At 36.2% G+C, this 18,513-nt stretch overlaps 1 long non-coding RNA gene across 1 annotated transcript in view; it reads right to left on the bottom strand.

Moving 5' to 3' along the window:
* The window catches only part of LOC128665197 (uncharacterized), a 170,634-nt gene extending 152,768 nt beyond the window's left edge, over positions 1-17,866 (bottom strand). The window contains exon 1 of the long non-coding RNA XR_008403030.1: positions 17,787-17,866. This is a non-coding gene — a long non-coding RNA (uncharacterized LOC128665197). The remainder of the gene's footprint in view (positions 1-17,786) is intronic.
* Positions 17,867-18,513: the final 647 nt, after the last annotated feature.

The raw sequence follows: 18,513 nt of genomic DNA, 5'->3' as shown, positions 1-18,513 counted from the left end.
CTGAAGCTCTTCCTCAGCTTCTGCATATTGTGACGCAGTATCAGAAATGGGCCTTAAAACATCTGCGCGCTCTGTATTACGTCTAACCCCAGAGCTATCGCGATTTCCTTTGAATTCAGGCAGTCTGGCTAATACCGCTGACAGGGTATTATCCATGATTGCCTCCATGTCCTGCAAAGTAATCGCTATGGGCTTCTTTGATGTACTTGGCGCCATTTTAGCGTGAGTCCCTTGAGCGGGAGTCAAAGGGTCCGACACGTGGGGAGAGTTAGTCGGCATAACTTCCCCCTCGTCAGAATCCTCTGGTGATAATTCTTTTAAAGATAACAGCTGATATTTTTTGTTTAAAGTGAAATCAATACATTTAGTACACATTCTCCTATGGGGTTCCACCATGGCTTTTAAACATAATGAACAAGGAGTTTCCTCTATGTCACACATGTTTAAACAGACTAGCAATGAGACTAGCAAGCTTGGAAAACACTTTAAATCAAGTTAACAAGCAATATAAAAAAAACGTTACTGTGCCTTTAAGAGAAACAAATTTTGCCAAAATTTGAAATAACAGTGAAAAAAGGCAGTTAAGCTAACAAAATTTTTACAGTGTATGTAACAAGTTAGCAGAGCATTGCAACCACTTGCAAATGGATGATTAACCCCTTAATACAAAAAACAGATTAACAAAACGAAAAATATGTTTTTTAAACAGTCATAACAACTGCCACAGCTCCTACTTTTGAAGCCTTTTGAGCCCTTCAGAGATGTCCTATAGCATGCAGGGGACTGCTGAGGGAAGCTGAATGTCACAGTTTGTAATTTTAACTGCACCAACTGTAACTTTTATACTATAACAGTGGAAAGCCTCAGGAAACTGTTTCTAGGCAAAAATAAAGCCAACCATGTGGAAAAAACTAGGCCCCAGTAAGTTTTATCACCAAAGCATATATAAAAACGATTAAACATGCCAGCAAACGTTTTATATTGCACATTAATCAGAGTATATACTTCTGATAGCAAGCCTGATACTAGTCGCTATTAAATCACTGTATTTAGGCTTTAACTTACATTAATCCGGTATCAGCAGCATTTTCTAGCAAATTCCATATATTTTACCACTTTCCTCTTACTACCTCCAGCTATGTTGAGAGCTTGCAAGAGAATGACTGGATATGGCAGTTAGGGGAGGAGCTATATAGCAGCTCTGCTGTGGGTGATCCTCTTGCAACTTCCTGTTAGGAAGGAGAATATCCCACAAGTAATGGATGATCCGTGGACTGGATACACCTAACAAGAGAAATAGGTGTTTGCCTCAAAGAAAACCCTGTTAGAGGAAAAAGTATATATATCACTGTGCTGCCCCAAATTACTTATTAGGGTTGTGGGATCCCCAAAAAAACCCTCAATCCTAATAGAGAAAAAATAGTAAACCAAGGAATAGTAAAATGTAAGGGGCGCTCAGTGTAGTAGACTGAAAATGAAAGAGTACTCTAAGTGCTTAGCTAGAGTTAATAATAATATAGATTTCAATATAATACATTAGGCACAATGTATCAAACAGCACCTGTAGTTAGATTCACAAAATTAGTAGAGAGATAAATTTTCCGAAATTAGACAGCAATTATTATTCATACAATTGTAATCCAATGTGTAAAATGGAAAAGATTATCTCTAAATAGAAAATAAAGATATTTGAATAACAATACCAATGATGTGAAATATAAATGCAAACTCTTACATGGATAGAAATTCACAATAGACCATCAATTAGTGCTAGTGTGCTTAAAACACCAATTGTGACAAATATAATATAGAGAACAGAGTCAAAACATGCAATATACAATGAGGTAAAAGTCCATAAGTGATACTGAGTGGAGAAACGTAAAGAGGGGAAATCCCAGTGTTGCGTGTCACACTATCCCCTTAGGGGGTTCTACTTACTCTCCTTAACCTCAATCCATATGAGGTAAGTGTCGCGCAGGGTAAGTAGAATGACTTTCCTTTATGTATCCAGTATCCTCAGACTTGTAGCTGTCTCCCAGGTATTAACGCTCACATAAGTGGATGAGAAGAAAATAAAGAATGATAATAGTGCAACCCCGTTATATATAGAGTATTATGCACAATATACCCAAAGAATATTACTCACACTTAACAACCTCAAATGTTTATGAGGTATTTTATTGGCAAAGATAAGTTAAAACCTGATTACAGCGTAACCGCAATATATCACAGCTTCTGCGGTATCAGTAACATGAAAATAGCTGTTACAATCAATTTGAAAAAGTTGGTGTGATAAATATATCAGCAGTCTACAATGCCAGAATGTGGCATTAGTAACGTAGTAAGCAAAAGTCCTAATACGTTTTGAAGGTCTGGGACATGTACGACCTTCTTCTTCAGGGTTTTTTTAATAAAAAACGTTAACCTACCACTGCCTGCACTGATATCATGTGAGTGTGACATGACTACAGGGGTTAGTGTTTCTGTTTTACCCATTGGTGTTTATGTGTGTGTGTATGGTGCGTGTGTGTGTGTGTGTATATGTATGTGACTGTGTGTGTATTTATGCATGTATGTGTGTTTGTGTATGTTTGTGGAACGAGCAAATTACAGACCTTGTTACTACAGCATGGGGGGGCAGGGGGTAAACAGTGTCACTATACAGTACCACTATATACAGTAAGGGGGGCTGGACCATGTCACTGACTACTGTGGTCACATTATAAAGTACTGGGCGGGTAGGGTCAGGCCAGCCATCTCACCGGCAGATTACAGACTGTGTCACTAACTCACTATATACAGTACTGGTGGGTTAAACAGTGTCACTATATACAGTAATAGGGGGTCAGACCAGGTACCAGGGTACCTCCTTTTGCAGACGTAATCTGATTCACATTTTTTTTTCTGTGTTAAATGTAAAAAAAAAAAAATGTATTAAATTCACCTTTTTTTGGAGGGGGGAAGGGTGGTGGGGGGGCCCCTTCTTAGATTCTTGCACCTGGGCCCTGTGGTTTCTAGTTACGCTTCTGTATATGTGTGTGTGTCTACATATGTATTTATGTAATTATATGTGTATATATGTATTTACAGACATTTATACACATATAAACACCTAAATACATACTGTAGGTACACATGTATAGGCAAATACTGTATATATATATATATATATATATATATATATATATATATATATATATATATATACTGTATATATATATATATATATATATATATATATACATACAGTATATATACAGTATATAAGCTTCCATCACAGAAAAAGGCACTCGCTGGTCTTTGTCAAATATGAAATTTATTACAAAATATTAGGTTAGAGACATAATGTTTCTGTGTATCATTACACCTTTGTCAAATGTCAAAAACAAGAACAAACAGCATATCCCCAAAGAGAGTCTCTGTGATGGAAGCTTCAATGTGTATATAAAGTGTACCCTGGCAGTTGGTATTTTGTAAGACTGTGCTTATCCTTGATGGGGAATTATATATTTATATACACACACACACACACTCACCGGACACTTTAGTAGGTACACCTTGCTAGTGCTGGGTTGGACCCCTTTTCGCCTTCAGAACTGCCTCAATTCTTTGTGGCATAGATTTAACAAGGTGTAGAAACATTCATCAGAGATTTTGGTCCATATTGACATGATAGCATCACGCAGTTGTCGGCTGCACATCCATGATGCAAATCTCCCATTCCACCACATCCCAAAGGTGCTCTATTAGATTGAGATCTGGTGACTGTGGAGGACATTTGAGTACAGTGAACTCATTGTCATGTTCAAGAAACCAGTTTGAGGTGATTTGAGCTTTGTGACATGGTGCATTATCCTGCTGGAAGCAGTCAGACACTGTAGTCATAAAGGGATGGACATGGTCAGCAACAATACTGAGGTTGGCTGTGGCCTTTAAACAATGCTCATTTGGTACTAAGGGGCCCAAAGTATGTCAAGAAAATATCCCACACACCATTACACCACCACACTGAACCATTGATACAAGGCAGGATGGATCCATTCTTTCATGTTGTTTATGCCAAATTCTGACCCTACCATCTGAATGTTGCAGTTGAAATTGAGGCAACATTTTTCCAATCTTCTATTGTCCAAGTTTGGTGAGCCTTTGCGAATTGTAGCCCCAGTTTCCTGTTTTCAGCTGACAGGAGTGGCACCCGGTGTAAGAGGTAAGTTGTATACTTGGCACTATACCACCCGGACTCAAACACAGATGTGGCTTATTTATATATTTTTTTAAATTTAAAAATTAAAAATATTTTTTATGTATTTTTTTAAATACAAATAAATAATATTATGGAATATATTTTTTAAATAAGACTGCTATGGTCACAAAAATTATGTATGATCATATAAATATGAACAATTGCTTTTTTGTATGTATTTCAAAATTAAATAGTCATTTCATATGTAAGTTTTAGTTGCAGTTAGCTCATTGATAAATAACTTTATAAAAGATGAGGAGCAACAAATAGTAGTTAACGGATCATACTCAAATTGGACAAAGGTAATCGGGGGATTCTCCTAAGGATCAGTACTGGGCCATGTTTTTATTGTTTATATTTGTATTTATTACTTGGAGCAAGGATTAAATAGCAACATCTATATTTTTGCAGATGATACAAAGTTGTGTAGGGTAATTAGGTTAGTGCAGGATAAAATTGCTTTACAAGGGGATCTACAAAAATTAGAAGGTTCTACATAGCAAAAATAAGCAGGCAATCTATTATTTAATTGGGACTAACAAAACAGAGAAGGAAAGGGATTTGGGAGAATTTATAGATAACAAGCTAAAGATAGCTGCACAATTAAGAGCAACGGCTTCTAAGGCTTATAAGATACTAGCAAGTATTACTGACATAATTCTGTCACTATATAAATACCTGGTAACACCTCACCTTTTGTATGGAGTGCAGTTCTGGGGACGAATTTCAAAAACAGACATTGCAGACTTAGAAAAATTTCAAAGAAGGGCCACAAAACTAATAAGGGGAATGGGAATTTTAAGCTATGAGGAGAGGTTAGCCAAACTCGGTCTGTTTTCTCTAGAAAAAAGGCGCTTGGGAAGTGACATGATTACTTTATGTAAATATATTCAAGGCCCATATACAGAGAGGTGGAAGCTCTGTTTATTCCAAGAAAATTGTTTGTGACAAGAGGTCACAATTTAAGGCTGGAGGAAAGGAGATTTAATTAAGCAAATGCGTTTTTCAATGGAAGAGCAATCACATTGTGGAACTCATTACCTAAGGAGGTAGTACATGCCAATAACTTAGATACATTTAAAAATGGTTTACATACATTTCTGGCTAGAAACAGAATTTAGGGATATGGATTTCTTGTGTTAAATTGGTCACCTTTTTTAATGGGATTAATTTAAAATCAACTGTAGCTTTCATTGTAAGTATATTAAGATTTGTATAGGTTGAACTTGATCGACGTCTGTCATTTTTTTCAACCTCATCTACTATGTTACTATGTATTTAGCAGCTTACATAGCCATCCATTGTGAAGAGGATCATTTTGATGTAGTGATGTGGAATATATAATGTAGAAAAACAAGAAAATATTAAAAGAAAAAAAATAATATATATATATATATATATATATAAATATATATATATATATATATATATATATATATATATATATATATATATATATATATTGGGGAGAAACCCAATAAAGGACCAGAGGATCCAAATGAAGATAACCTATTGCTTTAAGTTGTATGAGGCTGAACAATTGAATACAGGAAATGTGAAGGCATCAGCTTAATAATGTAAAATTTTAAGTAGGGGTTTAATAATGTTTAATAATTTGGGTGTTTATTTGTTTTGGGATTATTTGTCATGGTAAAAGGATTCTATAAAACAAGGGTTACCTATGATACCAAAAAATGTAAATGATACATCTTTAAGTAAAGTTCAGGTCCATGTATTTATTAAAGTTATGGTTAAACTCCTGAGTGGGGAATTTGATTTGATATAGGCTCATTAAAATAAGTCATTGCAGTTGATATGCAGCAAAATGATTTTGGCATGGGCAGTCTTATGCATATCTTAATTTTAAACCTATATTTAGATTCACTAGCACTATTTATACCCCTGAAAAACATTCTTTCTTTTTAAATAGGTCACAGCATATTTAAAATATTTGAGTCATTTCTCCAATGAGTTTTTTTATGTACATGATGGAATGAGAATAGCCTTATAAATTTTAGTTCCAATAAAAGGCATATTTAACAAACTTCAGTATGTTTTAAGAGAGAAATGTTCTGCTTGTGTGATCTGTTGGGAGATTAATTAGCATTTTTCTACAGTCAGATAATATGATAGTTGAGGGAGGAATAAAAGCTTTTTAAATATGTTCAGTAAGCACCAGTATTACCCATAACACAATACTTTACTTTTCATTTAAATAATTTAAATCTATACAGCTTGTTATGTTTTATTAGAGCACTTGGCAAAGCTGTGTAGACACAGGTTTTGTCAAACCTATTAATGAAATAGAATATTTATCAAAAGATAATTGTTATTCACAAATACAAAAAGAAATACATCTGTATTTAAGCTGTTAAAATGTATATATTTGATGGTGTTACACATGACAATTTCTAAAATGTCTTGTGTTACCAATGTTTCTCAAACGGAACACAATGATTATATTTATGTAGAAAATAGATTATGAATCAATTATGGCCAAATATATATGTTTAGTTGTTACAATTTTATATACCAAGCAGGCTATACAAGAAATATGTCTATAAATTAACCTTACTCAAAATCCCACCTTACCATTAAACTTACAAGGCAATTTTTAATTAGCTAACAACACAAGTCCAATGCCAAAATATGGATCAATAACTTAAAATGCTTAAAGAACCACAACCAGAGAAATTGTATATTCCTAACACAACAGCCAATTTATATGCAATTTCTAAGAGATTACATAATCAATAAGACTGACTTATAAATATAGTATACAAAGTCTTTTTCAGCAATAAAACTACAAAGCACCAATATAACTATTTCTAAGCTACACAGGCCAATGGGACATACATTTAAAGTAAAAAATACCCTTTTAAATCACAGCTACAATTTAACTATAGCTATAGAATACCTTTGATTTAAATATTAAATATACTTAACAATCGCGTATGCTTTACCAGCAAACCATTATGAGAATCAATATCCAGATAAGTTCTTTTCACCGTCATATGAGAGGGTATTCACACGTCTGGAAGTAAATGTTGGGTTAAATTTTGTTTTACAAACTCTGTGTATTTCCAAGGCAGCAGTTTGTCAGTAAGCCAACTTAAGTAGCCACCCAAAAATCCCCTTTTTCTTCCTGTGCAAAGGTTTTTATATCTCTGATAAAACCCACCTCATTTCTAATCATTGCTGAAATTTGGGTATGCCCTTATTCGTAGCTTGTCCCTCATTGGCCCTGGTACTGCCATTCAATTTCCTCAAATTGAATTTCTATGGCTGTAATTCCCATATCAAACACCGGAGGGCAACAGACATAGCAAAACAATTTCATTATTAAATACTGCTACAGTTTAATATATATATTAAAGTGTTCATTAAAGGGCCACTGAACCCAAAAAAATTATTTTGTGATTCAGATAGAGCATGCAATTTTAACCAACTTTCTAATTTACTCCTATTATGAATTTTTCTTCGTTCTCTGCTTTCTTTATTTGAAAAAGAAGGCATCTAAGCTATTTTTTGGTTCAGAACTATGGAAAGCACTTTTTTTATTGGTAGGTGGATTTACCCACCATGCAGCAAGAACAACACAGTGTGTTCACCAAAAATGGGCCGGCATCTAAACTTACATTCTTGCATTTCAAATAAAGATACCAAGAGAATAAAAATAATTTGATAATAGGAGTAAATTAGAAAGTTGCTTAAAATTGCATGCTCTATCTGAATCATGATAGAAAAAAAATTGGGTTCAGTGTCCCTTTAAATACACTTATGTTTTCCAGTATCAATAAAAAATATGTTTAATCTACATGGGACTATTTAATACTACTGAATATATATCATTCCAAACCAAACATAAGTATATTCCACTGCATTATGGCACTTAAAATGATTTTTAATACTTTCAGCATGGATTTAATTAGTATTTTAGTTAATTTTCTGATATAATATTGTCACCTTTTCCAGTTATCATATTATATCACATATATACCTTGTGAGTAGCAGTCTGATGTAATTAATGATATATGCTATATTTACATTTGATATTATTCAATTTTAATATAAATACAGGTATATATTCACTTCACCTCATATTTAGTATATTATATGCATTCAATTATAATTATGTAGTAATTACTTATACTGATATATTTATTTTATTATCATTCCCTTTTAATATAAATATATCCCACACTCAGTATATCTCTTGATAATGTTATTTTGAATGCATGAAAACACAAATATGATATAATTTAGGGGGCAACTCACTGGTTTCTCACAGGTCTGAAATGAAAGAAACAATGGTGTTTATCAAACATTTTAAATACAGCAATACAGCTACCTATTCAATATAGCAGACTAGGCACAAAGCATATCTCCTAGACTCATATATTTATATATAATATGTGTCTGAATATATATTCATTTGAGTATCTTAAACTTCATGAAAATTAGGCACAAGTCATTTATTTGAGAATTAGCTTCCTATATGCTGTTATCTGAGCCAGCAAATTTTTCTAGATGTATATGTGTATTAGACCTTCAAATGAAACTCTCATTTGGGTATCATACACGTGCTAATTACTTACTTTCCTGAGATTCTCTCTACTTATCTGAGTTAAAGGGACAGTCTAGTCCAAAATAAACTTTCATGATTCAGATAGGGCATGTAATTTTAAACAATTTTCCAATTTACTTTTACCACCAATTTTGCTTTGTTCTCTTGGTATTCTTAGTTGAAAGCTTAACCTAGGAGGTTCATATGCTAATTTCTTAGACCTTGAAGGCCGCCTCTTAAGAATGCATTTTAACAGGTTTGGTTTTTCACCACTAGAGGGTGTTAGTTCATGAATTTGATATAGATAACACTGTGCTCATGCACGTGAAGTTACCTGGGAGCTATCACTGATTGGCTAAACAGCAAGTCTGTCAAAAGAACTGAAAAAAGGGGCAGTTTGCAGAGGCTCAGATACAAGATAATCACAGAGGTAAAAAATATATAAATATAACTGTGTTGGTTATGCAAAACTGGGGAATGGGTAAAAAAGGGATTATCTATCTTTTAAAACAATAACAATTCTGGTGTAGACTGTCCCTTTAAGGTACAGAATTGTGTCTCTGTGACCCCAGGGGGTTCTGTAATTTCCTTTTATTTATTTTTTTAAATAATTTTTTATTGAGGTAATAAGTAGTAACAGTAGAACAAACAGTATGTCCAGGCATGTAATTTTTTATTGAGGTAATAAGTAGTAACAGTAGAACAAACAGTATGTCCAGGCATGGATCAGAAATAATGAAAACACTTGTACATTTCTCATACAGTAAGTAAATATAGACTAAAACATTGGCGTGCTAATAAAGTAATTGTTCTCACAATATCTAGCCCGTGAGGGTGTCATATGTCCATATGAATAATAGAATAACAGTTGACCTGTATTATAGCACCTCTTCTATTATCATGCAGAGAAAATGTAAAACAACAGATAAGAAACACCGGTGCCTGGGACATGTATCTATGGAACCTTGATTTTTATATTATATAGCTAGAGATCCCTACTTCGAAATGAGAGGAACTTTATAAACTATAAATGATAGGAGGCAGGGAATTGGCTTTTGTCTGACCCCTCAGAGGTCTGTTTAAATGGGGGGGGGGTTTGCAGCGGGCAAGAGCCGCTCAAAATAGGGGGAAATGGAGGGCGGAGCCAGCCAGGGTGTTGGAAAGATATAGACTACAGGGCCATCAATCCCAGTAGTTGAAGGGGTTAGATGCAGGCCAGGAGTTGCAAAAGTAAGGGTAATTTCCTAAAAATAATGGGAGAAGAGGAGGCTATTTGAATATATATGGAAAGCAGGGGGCTGCTATATGAACCCCTCTCCTGGGGAGATGCCAGCTATAGGCGATGTGGGAAAAAGGAGAAGGGATATGACCCGCAGGTAACAAATGCCTGCAGGAAAGGGAGGAGAGGGGTCAGATAGAGGTAATGAATGGGAATAACATGGTGATTGAGAAATAATATAAAAAACAGTGCGGCGTAGATATAGTGTGGGTCCTATAAGGGATGTTCCCCGTATATAAACAACCAATAATAAACATCATATAGACAACTGTAAACATAGGACCAGGACATTACCATGCTTGTAATAACTATAAAGTATAGGCGGAGCTTATGGCAATATTATCTGTATATATGATTAAAAAGTACTATCAGTAGGGAGCTTAGTATCTGGTAGGAGCCTAGTAACAGTTTTGGGAGAGAAAGCTGATACAACACACTAGCTTGCTTTAATGAGTGTTATACACAGGATTCTCCAAGAGTCTTCTAAAAAGGGCATCTTACTTAAGTTGGTCTAGGGCAAATCCCCTAAACAATGATGATAGGTGATCTAAAGGTATCAGGGGGCCGTTATATTGGCTTACTAATGTGTAAATGAGGAGCATACAGGCATAGAGGTCCCAGAAACTTTTTGAGGAACATTAAACTCCAATAGACATTAAGTAGGCTAACAGTTCCATTCGCAAGAGAGACATAGTAGTAATATATAACAACCTAAAATTGTAAAACATAGTAGCCTAGGTACATTTAAGCTTAAACTTGAAGATGGTCCAAGTAGATCTAGAAACTTTTGAACTGGCCTGGTACATCTGTGACTATATTATGAACTAGTTATGTTTTCCACAGACCTCCGACTAGCAGGAAAAGTCATAGTGTAATGGTGACCCACAATAGTAATTAGGCATTATATCATATAAGGTGTCATGAACTAATTAAAAAGAAAAAACATACTTATACAAAATTCGACACTAAATAAGGAGGACTGTGGGCTGGTTTACATCTAAATACCTATGTAGGCAGAATAACCAAATTTAAACAAACGACTTTAGATACAGATTTGCAAATATAAATGTCTCCCATCCATGAGAGGCTATTAGGATTAGTCTGAATTTCAGACGCTCTCGGCTTCCAATGTGGGTCTAATGGTAGCTAGTAACAACCGGCTATGTGCTTTATAAGTAAGGTTGATGTGGTAACGCATGAACACATATGCGACATTGCACAGTGAGACCCGGATGACAAGGTTACTCTTAGTGTGTAGCCATGTGGCTGTATTCAACATTTAAATAGCGGCAGAAATATGCATAAGGAGAGCAAAGTACAAATAAATCAAGGTTCTCTTTTCAAGGTGCAGACAAACCGCCCAGCGGTACAAAGGATTTGTGGAGTTGTCTCATCTTAGCCTATTCCAACCCTGGCCTGAAGCGTAGCATGGAAGATATATCGTCTATGTTGCTGTACTGGTACTAGTTCTCTGCCGGAGCCATATGCTGTATAGACCGCAAGACAAGGGAAAAAACTCACGCTGTTGTAGGGCAGTTGGGCTCTCAGCAGATTACTTCTGGAAGGCTCCGGTACACTCCACTCTGCGCTGTGACTATTAATGTCGGCTGTCTGATTGGGTAAATTGCAGGTACTTAGAATGAGCACTTTAGCCTGCGGGTGGTTCAGATAGCGAGAAAGGGAAGGACTCCCCACTTTGCCGAATAGCTCTAAAGAGCTCCCTGTCTTGCGGGATGGTTTTGGGGTTTTACAAAGTGTCCGCCCCGCACCCGGAGGGTGACTTCCCCGGGCCACGGCGAACACCCTCTTCGGCTTGGTCAGTATCTGGTTAGATGGGGTGTCATACGGGAGGGGGCCTCTTCCCCCCACCTTATCTACCTTTAGCTTTTGCGCAGGTCGAGCTGTCTGCAATGGTCGCAGTCCTCTATAGATTAGTAGTTGTGTCGGTGTGATATGCCTCTGGGTGCCTACTAACTTAATGTGTTGAGTTCGCCATCCTCCATCTTCTCCCTCAGGTAGCAGAAGTCTCTTGCTAGCTAGTCTGCATAGTTGCGATAGACTGTGCTTAATCTCTGCAAAACAGCGGTCAGAGGCTTCGAATGCTGCTGCGAATACTGTGTCAGCTGCGGCCATTTTGGAATCCTGGGGTCTGAATTAGTGCTCTGTGGTTTCGGCAGCCTAGTTAGATATTCAGACGTTTCAGAGTCCTCAAAAGTACCGTAGGGCTGATTAGATCTGCTGTCCCCCTGGAAGTTTATTATCCACTTGCATAAGTCGTTTAAGGCTCTTCTGTAGTGTCAAACCGAGCTTCAGTTAAGCAGGGCCCCGTGTTGTGATGGCGGACAATCTTGATGCGAGACTTCTTAGTGCCCTGTTTCACCTTCTTCTTATAAAATCTAGATATGTATATCCTGACTGTTCCTCTTGATGTATAGTCTCATTTTAAACAATATAGAGGTCTTATTCCAGCGGTATGTCTTGATATTTCTATAACTTTTTGCAGAGAGTCATGAAAATGCGGCCATCTCGCTCCAAAGCTGGCTCCGCCCCCCGGGTTCTGTAATTTTATTACAGAATCTTAGGCAGGAAATTCCATATATGGGCGTTCAAACTTGAGGGTGCCATGTGATAAAAATCTCTTTGAAATGACCTGTCTTTTTATCTACACAAATGTTTGTTCCCTTGTTCTCTGATGTTGTTGGTCTATTGTGGCTAAAGCCCACTCAACTCATGTCAGGGGAGATATTAGCTGACATGAAATATTAAATTGTGCAATACATATGTAGTTTATCCAATGCCACTTAGCAATACCTTGACACAGTACTTCGGGAGTGGTTGTGGTGATGTAACACAGTTTTTTCCCAACTCCTTCCTCAAGTACTCCTAACAGACCAGATTTGTATTATATCTAAAGTTGAGCACAGATAAAATCAGCTGATGGGTAAGAGCAGGGTAATACCCATGGGTAATAATCTGGTCTGTTTGGGGTACATCAGGTTGTTGAGAAAAACTGATGTAACCCTGTAAACGTGATGCAATATAAAAAAGAAAAGTGGGCATTCCAATAATATAGAACCTCAGAAAAATAACAGTCACCCAACTATACATATTATACTCCGAAGACAGCAGCACCTAAATGGGTTAATTTATGAAGCTGCAGGCGGACAGGGGCGCATATACGCACCCCTGTCCATCGCAGCTTGCCTCTGGTGGGCTGAATTCCGTTGCCGGAATTTAGCATTGCACACGAGCGCTTTTTTGCACTTGCGTGCAATCCTGCCCCCTGCCCGTGCACAGCCAAAAATGCGCGGGCAGGAGCTGTTAAGCTCCACGGTTGGACGACACCGGGGAGATCGAAATTCACCACCTAAGAGGTGGCGAAAGGTTAGGAAGCAGCGGTCTGATGACCGTTGCTTCATAAATACGGACTGCAGGTTCTCTTTTGAGAACCTGCAGTCGTAGGCATTCGAAGGGGTTAATAAATCAACCTCATAATGTAGATATAGAGATAGCCCAGCAGGGCCGCCACTAGAAATTTTGGGGCCCCTGACTTAACCATTGATCAGGGCCCCCCCCCCCCTCCTTTGACATGTGCAATTTTTGACCAAGTGACTAAAACGTATATGCACTTTATTCTTAAGTGTCTATTTAAACTTGGAAATGTTGTAAAGGTAGTAACATACACTGAAACACACACAGACACACTCATACACTGAAACACACACTCACACATAAGGATTCACATATAGACACTCTAGCAAACACCCAAAGAAACTCAGACACAGTCACCCAAACAGACACTTAGCACTTGTTTACATTGACCTGACAAGTAATGAGGTAGACTACAGTTTTGTAAAAAAAGGAGATTTAGAAAATAAAATATGGAGTTCTGATTATCTTTTTGTAAAGGAAGATGCCAACTAAATGATGACAACAGCATGCAGTGGCTGAAAGGAAGAGCCCTGAACTGCCTAAACAATAATTTAAAGGTAAAATGGTAGATTGGTGACTTCCGGAAAGGTCTCATTAGTCTCAAAGTCTGTAGAAAAAGTCCTAAAAAGGAACAGACAATGGACACACACACACACAAACTCAAACTTGCACATACACCCAAGGAAACACCAGCAGAGACAGCCTCAGAAAACACACAATGACATACACACACACAGAGAGACACCCACAAAAAACACAGAAAGACATACATACACGGCCTTACTGAGACATCCACAGAAAACACACAAAGACATACACACACCCTCACAGAGACACCCACAGAAAATACACACCCTCACAGAGAAATCCACAGAAAACACATACATACATACATACACACACACACACACACACACCCTCACAGAGACAACCACAGAAAACACAGACATACACACCCACCCTCAGAGGCATCCAGAGAAAATACACAAAGACAAACACATGCCCACCCTCACAGAGACACCCATAGAAAAAGCTCAAAGACATATGCACACACCCTCACAGAGATACCAACAGAAAAAAATACATACACACTCATAGAGACACAAACCAAAGCACAAAGACATAAAAGCAGACACCCACAGAAACACAGGAGGATACATTTATGCACCTTGCATCCCCTAAATCAACAATGTGTGACATGCATGATAAAAAAAAATGCAGAAATTAAGAGATCACTTTTTAAAGAATCATATTGGTAAATGTGCAAACAAAAATAATTCTGTGAATTTAAAATTGTACATTAATGATCTGGGTAGATGGCTAGATGAAGAAAAGTACTTTTAAAAGGTTGACATATGTTAGTTTGATATTTTCCCTATTTTCCCCAACCAAGAGCACCACTTCAAATATAGTGTACAAATGTTCCCATCTGTCAGCTGTACTTGTGGATTTTGAAAATGCTTTACTCTATATGGTCTTGGTGGAACCATAAGCTGTGGTACTCATAACATTAGATCTGGTTAAATACAGGATTTAAGCTTGTTGGTATGCATTTCAAAATTAAGTCAGCTGTAGAGTAAACTGAACAGTTTTAAGTTAACCTGTCTCATTTCCAACAATGAGCAATCTTAGTCTGAGAGTATAACATGTTATGCAGATAAAATGCCTCCTTGTATCTGGAAAGTCCTTGCATAAAGGGGCAGTAAACTGGAATGTAATATATATCATTTGTGTATTGGGGAGGAAACATTTCTGCATGGTTTTAAATATAGAATTTCTACAGCATTGTCAAATAATCATAAATACACTGCTGCTAAAAAAATGTGGCTTTATGGACCCCTGGCCCCACCATACAACTACTACCACACTGAAGTGAATCTTAAATTGCACAAAGAAATAAAAAACATTTGCTAAGTAATTCCTACATCCTCTGCAAATGAAAGTGATCAGCCGTTTGACTCAGGCACACACTCTACAAACAAAGTGCCAAGTCTGTCTCACACTGTGCATAGTGGTTTAGTGCACACTCAGAAATCCTCTCAAATGCTAATACTTTACTCCTTGTAATAATATTTCCCATGCTCAATTAGCACTCTGCTGTAGTACCCACTGGTGGCTGTATAAATTTAAAAAAAAAAAAAAAATTTTTTTTTTTTTTTTTAGTTCTTGCCTCATGGGGCCCCCCTAGCCCATTGGGCCCCTGACAGGAGTCACCCCTGTCACCCCCTGATGGCGGCCCTGTAGCCCAGGCTTATTAACACTGTACTAAAGCACTAAAATTCACTTAAGGATTTGTAGAAAACATCTAGCAATAAATACAAAGAAACAGCAAGCATATGAAAAAAATCTCCATAAGAGAACTCTAAAAGCAGAGCAACTCATTTTTAGCCCTAAACGTGCCAATTCATCAGGTTTCTGTTGTGTTTTCTCTCATACTTTAAATTGACATAATTTGGCAGCACTATTCCAATCCATTAGCAAAAATATCTCAAGCAAATTTCACAATTTTTGGACTTCTCTATTTCAACAGTGAGGAGTTGAAAACACAATTTGACCTCTTTCAAATGATTATTTTGGAAGTTTTTATTTTTATCTGTCATTCCAGTTATGTTTTACATATACAATTATGCTTTAACAGCTATTTTTAGATTATGTATTCACATGTTTCAGAAAACTCACAGGGCGAGATTATGAGTGAAGCTCTAACAGTTACGTGCAAGCGATAAGGGGTTTATCGCTGATGCTTGCGCTCGTCAGGTTTACACCGTTATTACAAGTTAAAAGTAAACATGATTGCTTGAGCGCAATCACAATTTACGCTACAATGATAACTGCCTCCTCAGAGCTTTGGTTAACATACTTGAAAACAAGAGAAATCTCAATGTATCCTTCCTGGTAAAATATTTTATAAATAAATTAATAAATAAAACTGTTTGTTTGGCCAAACAAAACAGTTGCACAAAACACATCAGAAATATATTACAAAGTACAGTTACACTCATAATAACACCATCTAATAAACATTATATAAAAAAAATAAATGCACACAAATATATATAAATACTCAATGATATGAGGTTTCAGGTGTTAAAAAAAAGGCAGGCAAAGGGCTTTAACATAGCGATACATACATATTCATGTCTAAAGATGGGTATGTATATATATATATATATATTTGTGTATACAAATGTATTCATGTATTTATATGTGTATTTACAGACATATATACACATATAAAAACATAAATACATATGTCCACATATGCAGTTAAGTAGATGAAAACTTGTAAAACAATATCTATGCAATATTCATATTTAATAAAGGTTTTAACTATGTATTTAATGTAAATATTTCACATTCCGCATAGCAGAATATGCTCTGAGTATTTCTAAATATATATATCTGTATATATCTATACCTTTATATAATAGTGTGTATATATATATATATATATATATATATATATATATACATACATATCTATATAGGAATAAATATATATTGTACCAAAGTACCCTCAGATGTATGTAGAAATATTTATTTATGAAGAAATAGAACATTGGAATGTGAAATATATTTATGTTTTCATGTCAGGTTTGTGCATGATTTAGGTGTTATTCCCACTTTTTTTTCTCCTTTGACTTCTATGAGGGAATATGTGAACACACACATGATATTGTAAGTTCGACTTTTTGCTCTCGTCAAATTAGCACATGAGCAAAACAGTTTACTTTCAACTCATAATATGAGTGCAACTCAACAATCGTAAAAAGCTTACTTCTACCGCAGTTACATTCATACACACACACACACATATATATATATATATATATATATATATATATATATATATATATACAAAACACCAAAGTGGCCTGCACTCTTAGACTGGACTGTACACATCCTTTGACCTTGCAAAATGCACAGCCATGGGTGCTCAATAGCACTCACATGTAGCTGCACAGTCCACAAAGCTCCAGGTAGTAAACCCCTAACAAGTCTGGGTGCAAGACCCACAGGGAAAATTACAAAACAAATTATTACAAAACACAGTGAAAGTCCAGCAGTTAAGATTAAAAGCAAAACGGGAAGAGTTAGTTACCGCATCTGGCAAATGGGTCAAGCCCAGGAACTACGTCATGGTCTCTCCCCATCCAGTTTTCCTTTTAATCTATATATACAACTTTAGGAAATTGGAAAGGCTTTTCTACAGGTAGAATTTAAAGACATACTTCTGCTAAAATGGTACCCATAGGAACACTTACCTTAAAAAAATAAATGATGAGCCCAAAGCAATATCACCAAAGTTTAGGATCCAGTGTCTAAAAAGAGACTTGAGACCCCTGATTCCATCTGGCATGTAAAACAGCAAAGAAATCTGAAACCAAATACTTTAAAATTAAAAAGACTATATTTTGCACATAAACAGTTCTAGTACTAAGCAAAGTGATATAACTGATATAAAAAAATACACTATGAACTAGATTACAAGTGGAGCACTAAATATTGCTTGCACGCACATCTATTACAAGTTTAGCTCAATGTGAACACGACCTCGCGTTCGCATTGCTAGGAAGCATTGCGCTCACAAGAGCACGCTTCCATAGGCTCCAATAGGAGCCTTGTTCTGAGGAGATGGCATCAGAACCTAAGCCCAGCGAAGGGTGTAAGTCGCACAGCAATTGCAGCATTTCTAAATACATATGTACAGTATATGCTTATATACTGTACATATATATTTATGTGTTAATATATGTACAGTATATACACATGTTAACACATAAATATATATGTATATAGTCAAATATTTTTACTGGGAACACACAGTTCCCATAGACTGCAATGTAAAGGCACTTTTCAGCGCCATTTGTTTTCTAACACCCCCGACCTACCAACTTTAGACCCCAAAAACTGCCTAGTGCAGTTTTTTTTTAATACATTTTTAACCCCTTAAGGACAAGGCCATTTTTCAATTTCTTTCCCTTAAGGACC

This window comes from Bombina bombina, chromosome 6 (assembly GCF_027579735.1).
Source record: "Bombina bombina isolate aBomBom1 chromosome 6, aBomBom1.pri, whole genome shotgun sequence".
Classification (NCBI taxonomy): domain Eukaryota; kingdom Metazoa; phylum Chordata; class Amphibia; order Anura; family Bombinatoridae; genus Bombina; species Bombina bombina.
Note: the sequence above shows the minus strand (reverse complement) of the source record. Positions and strands in the feature narration are given on the sequence as shown.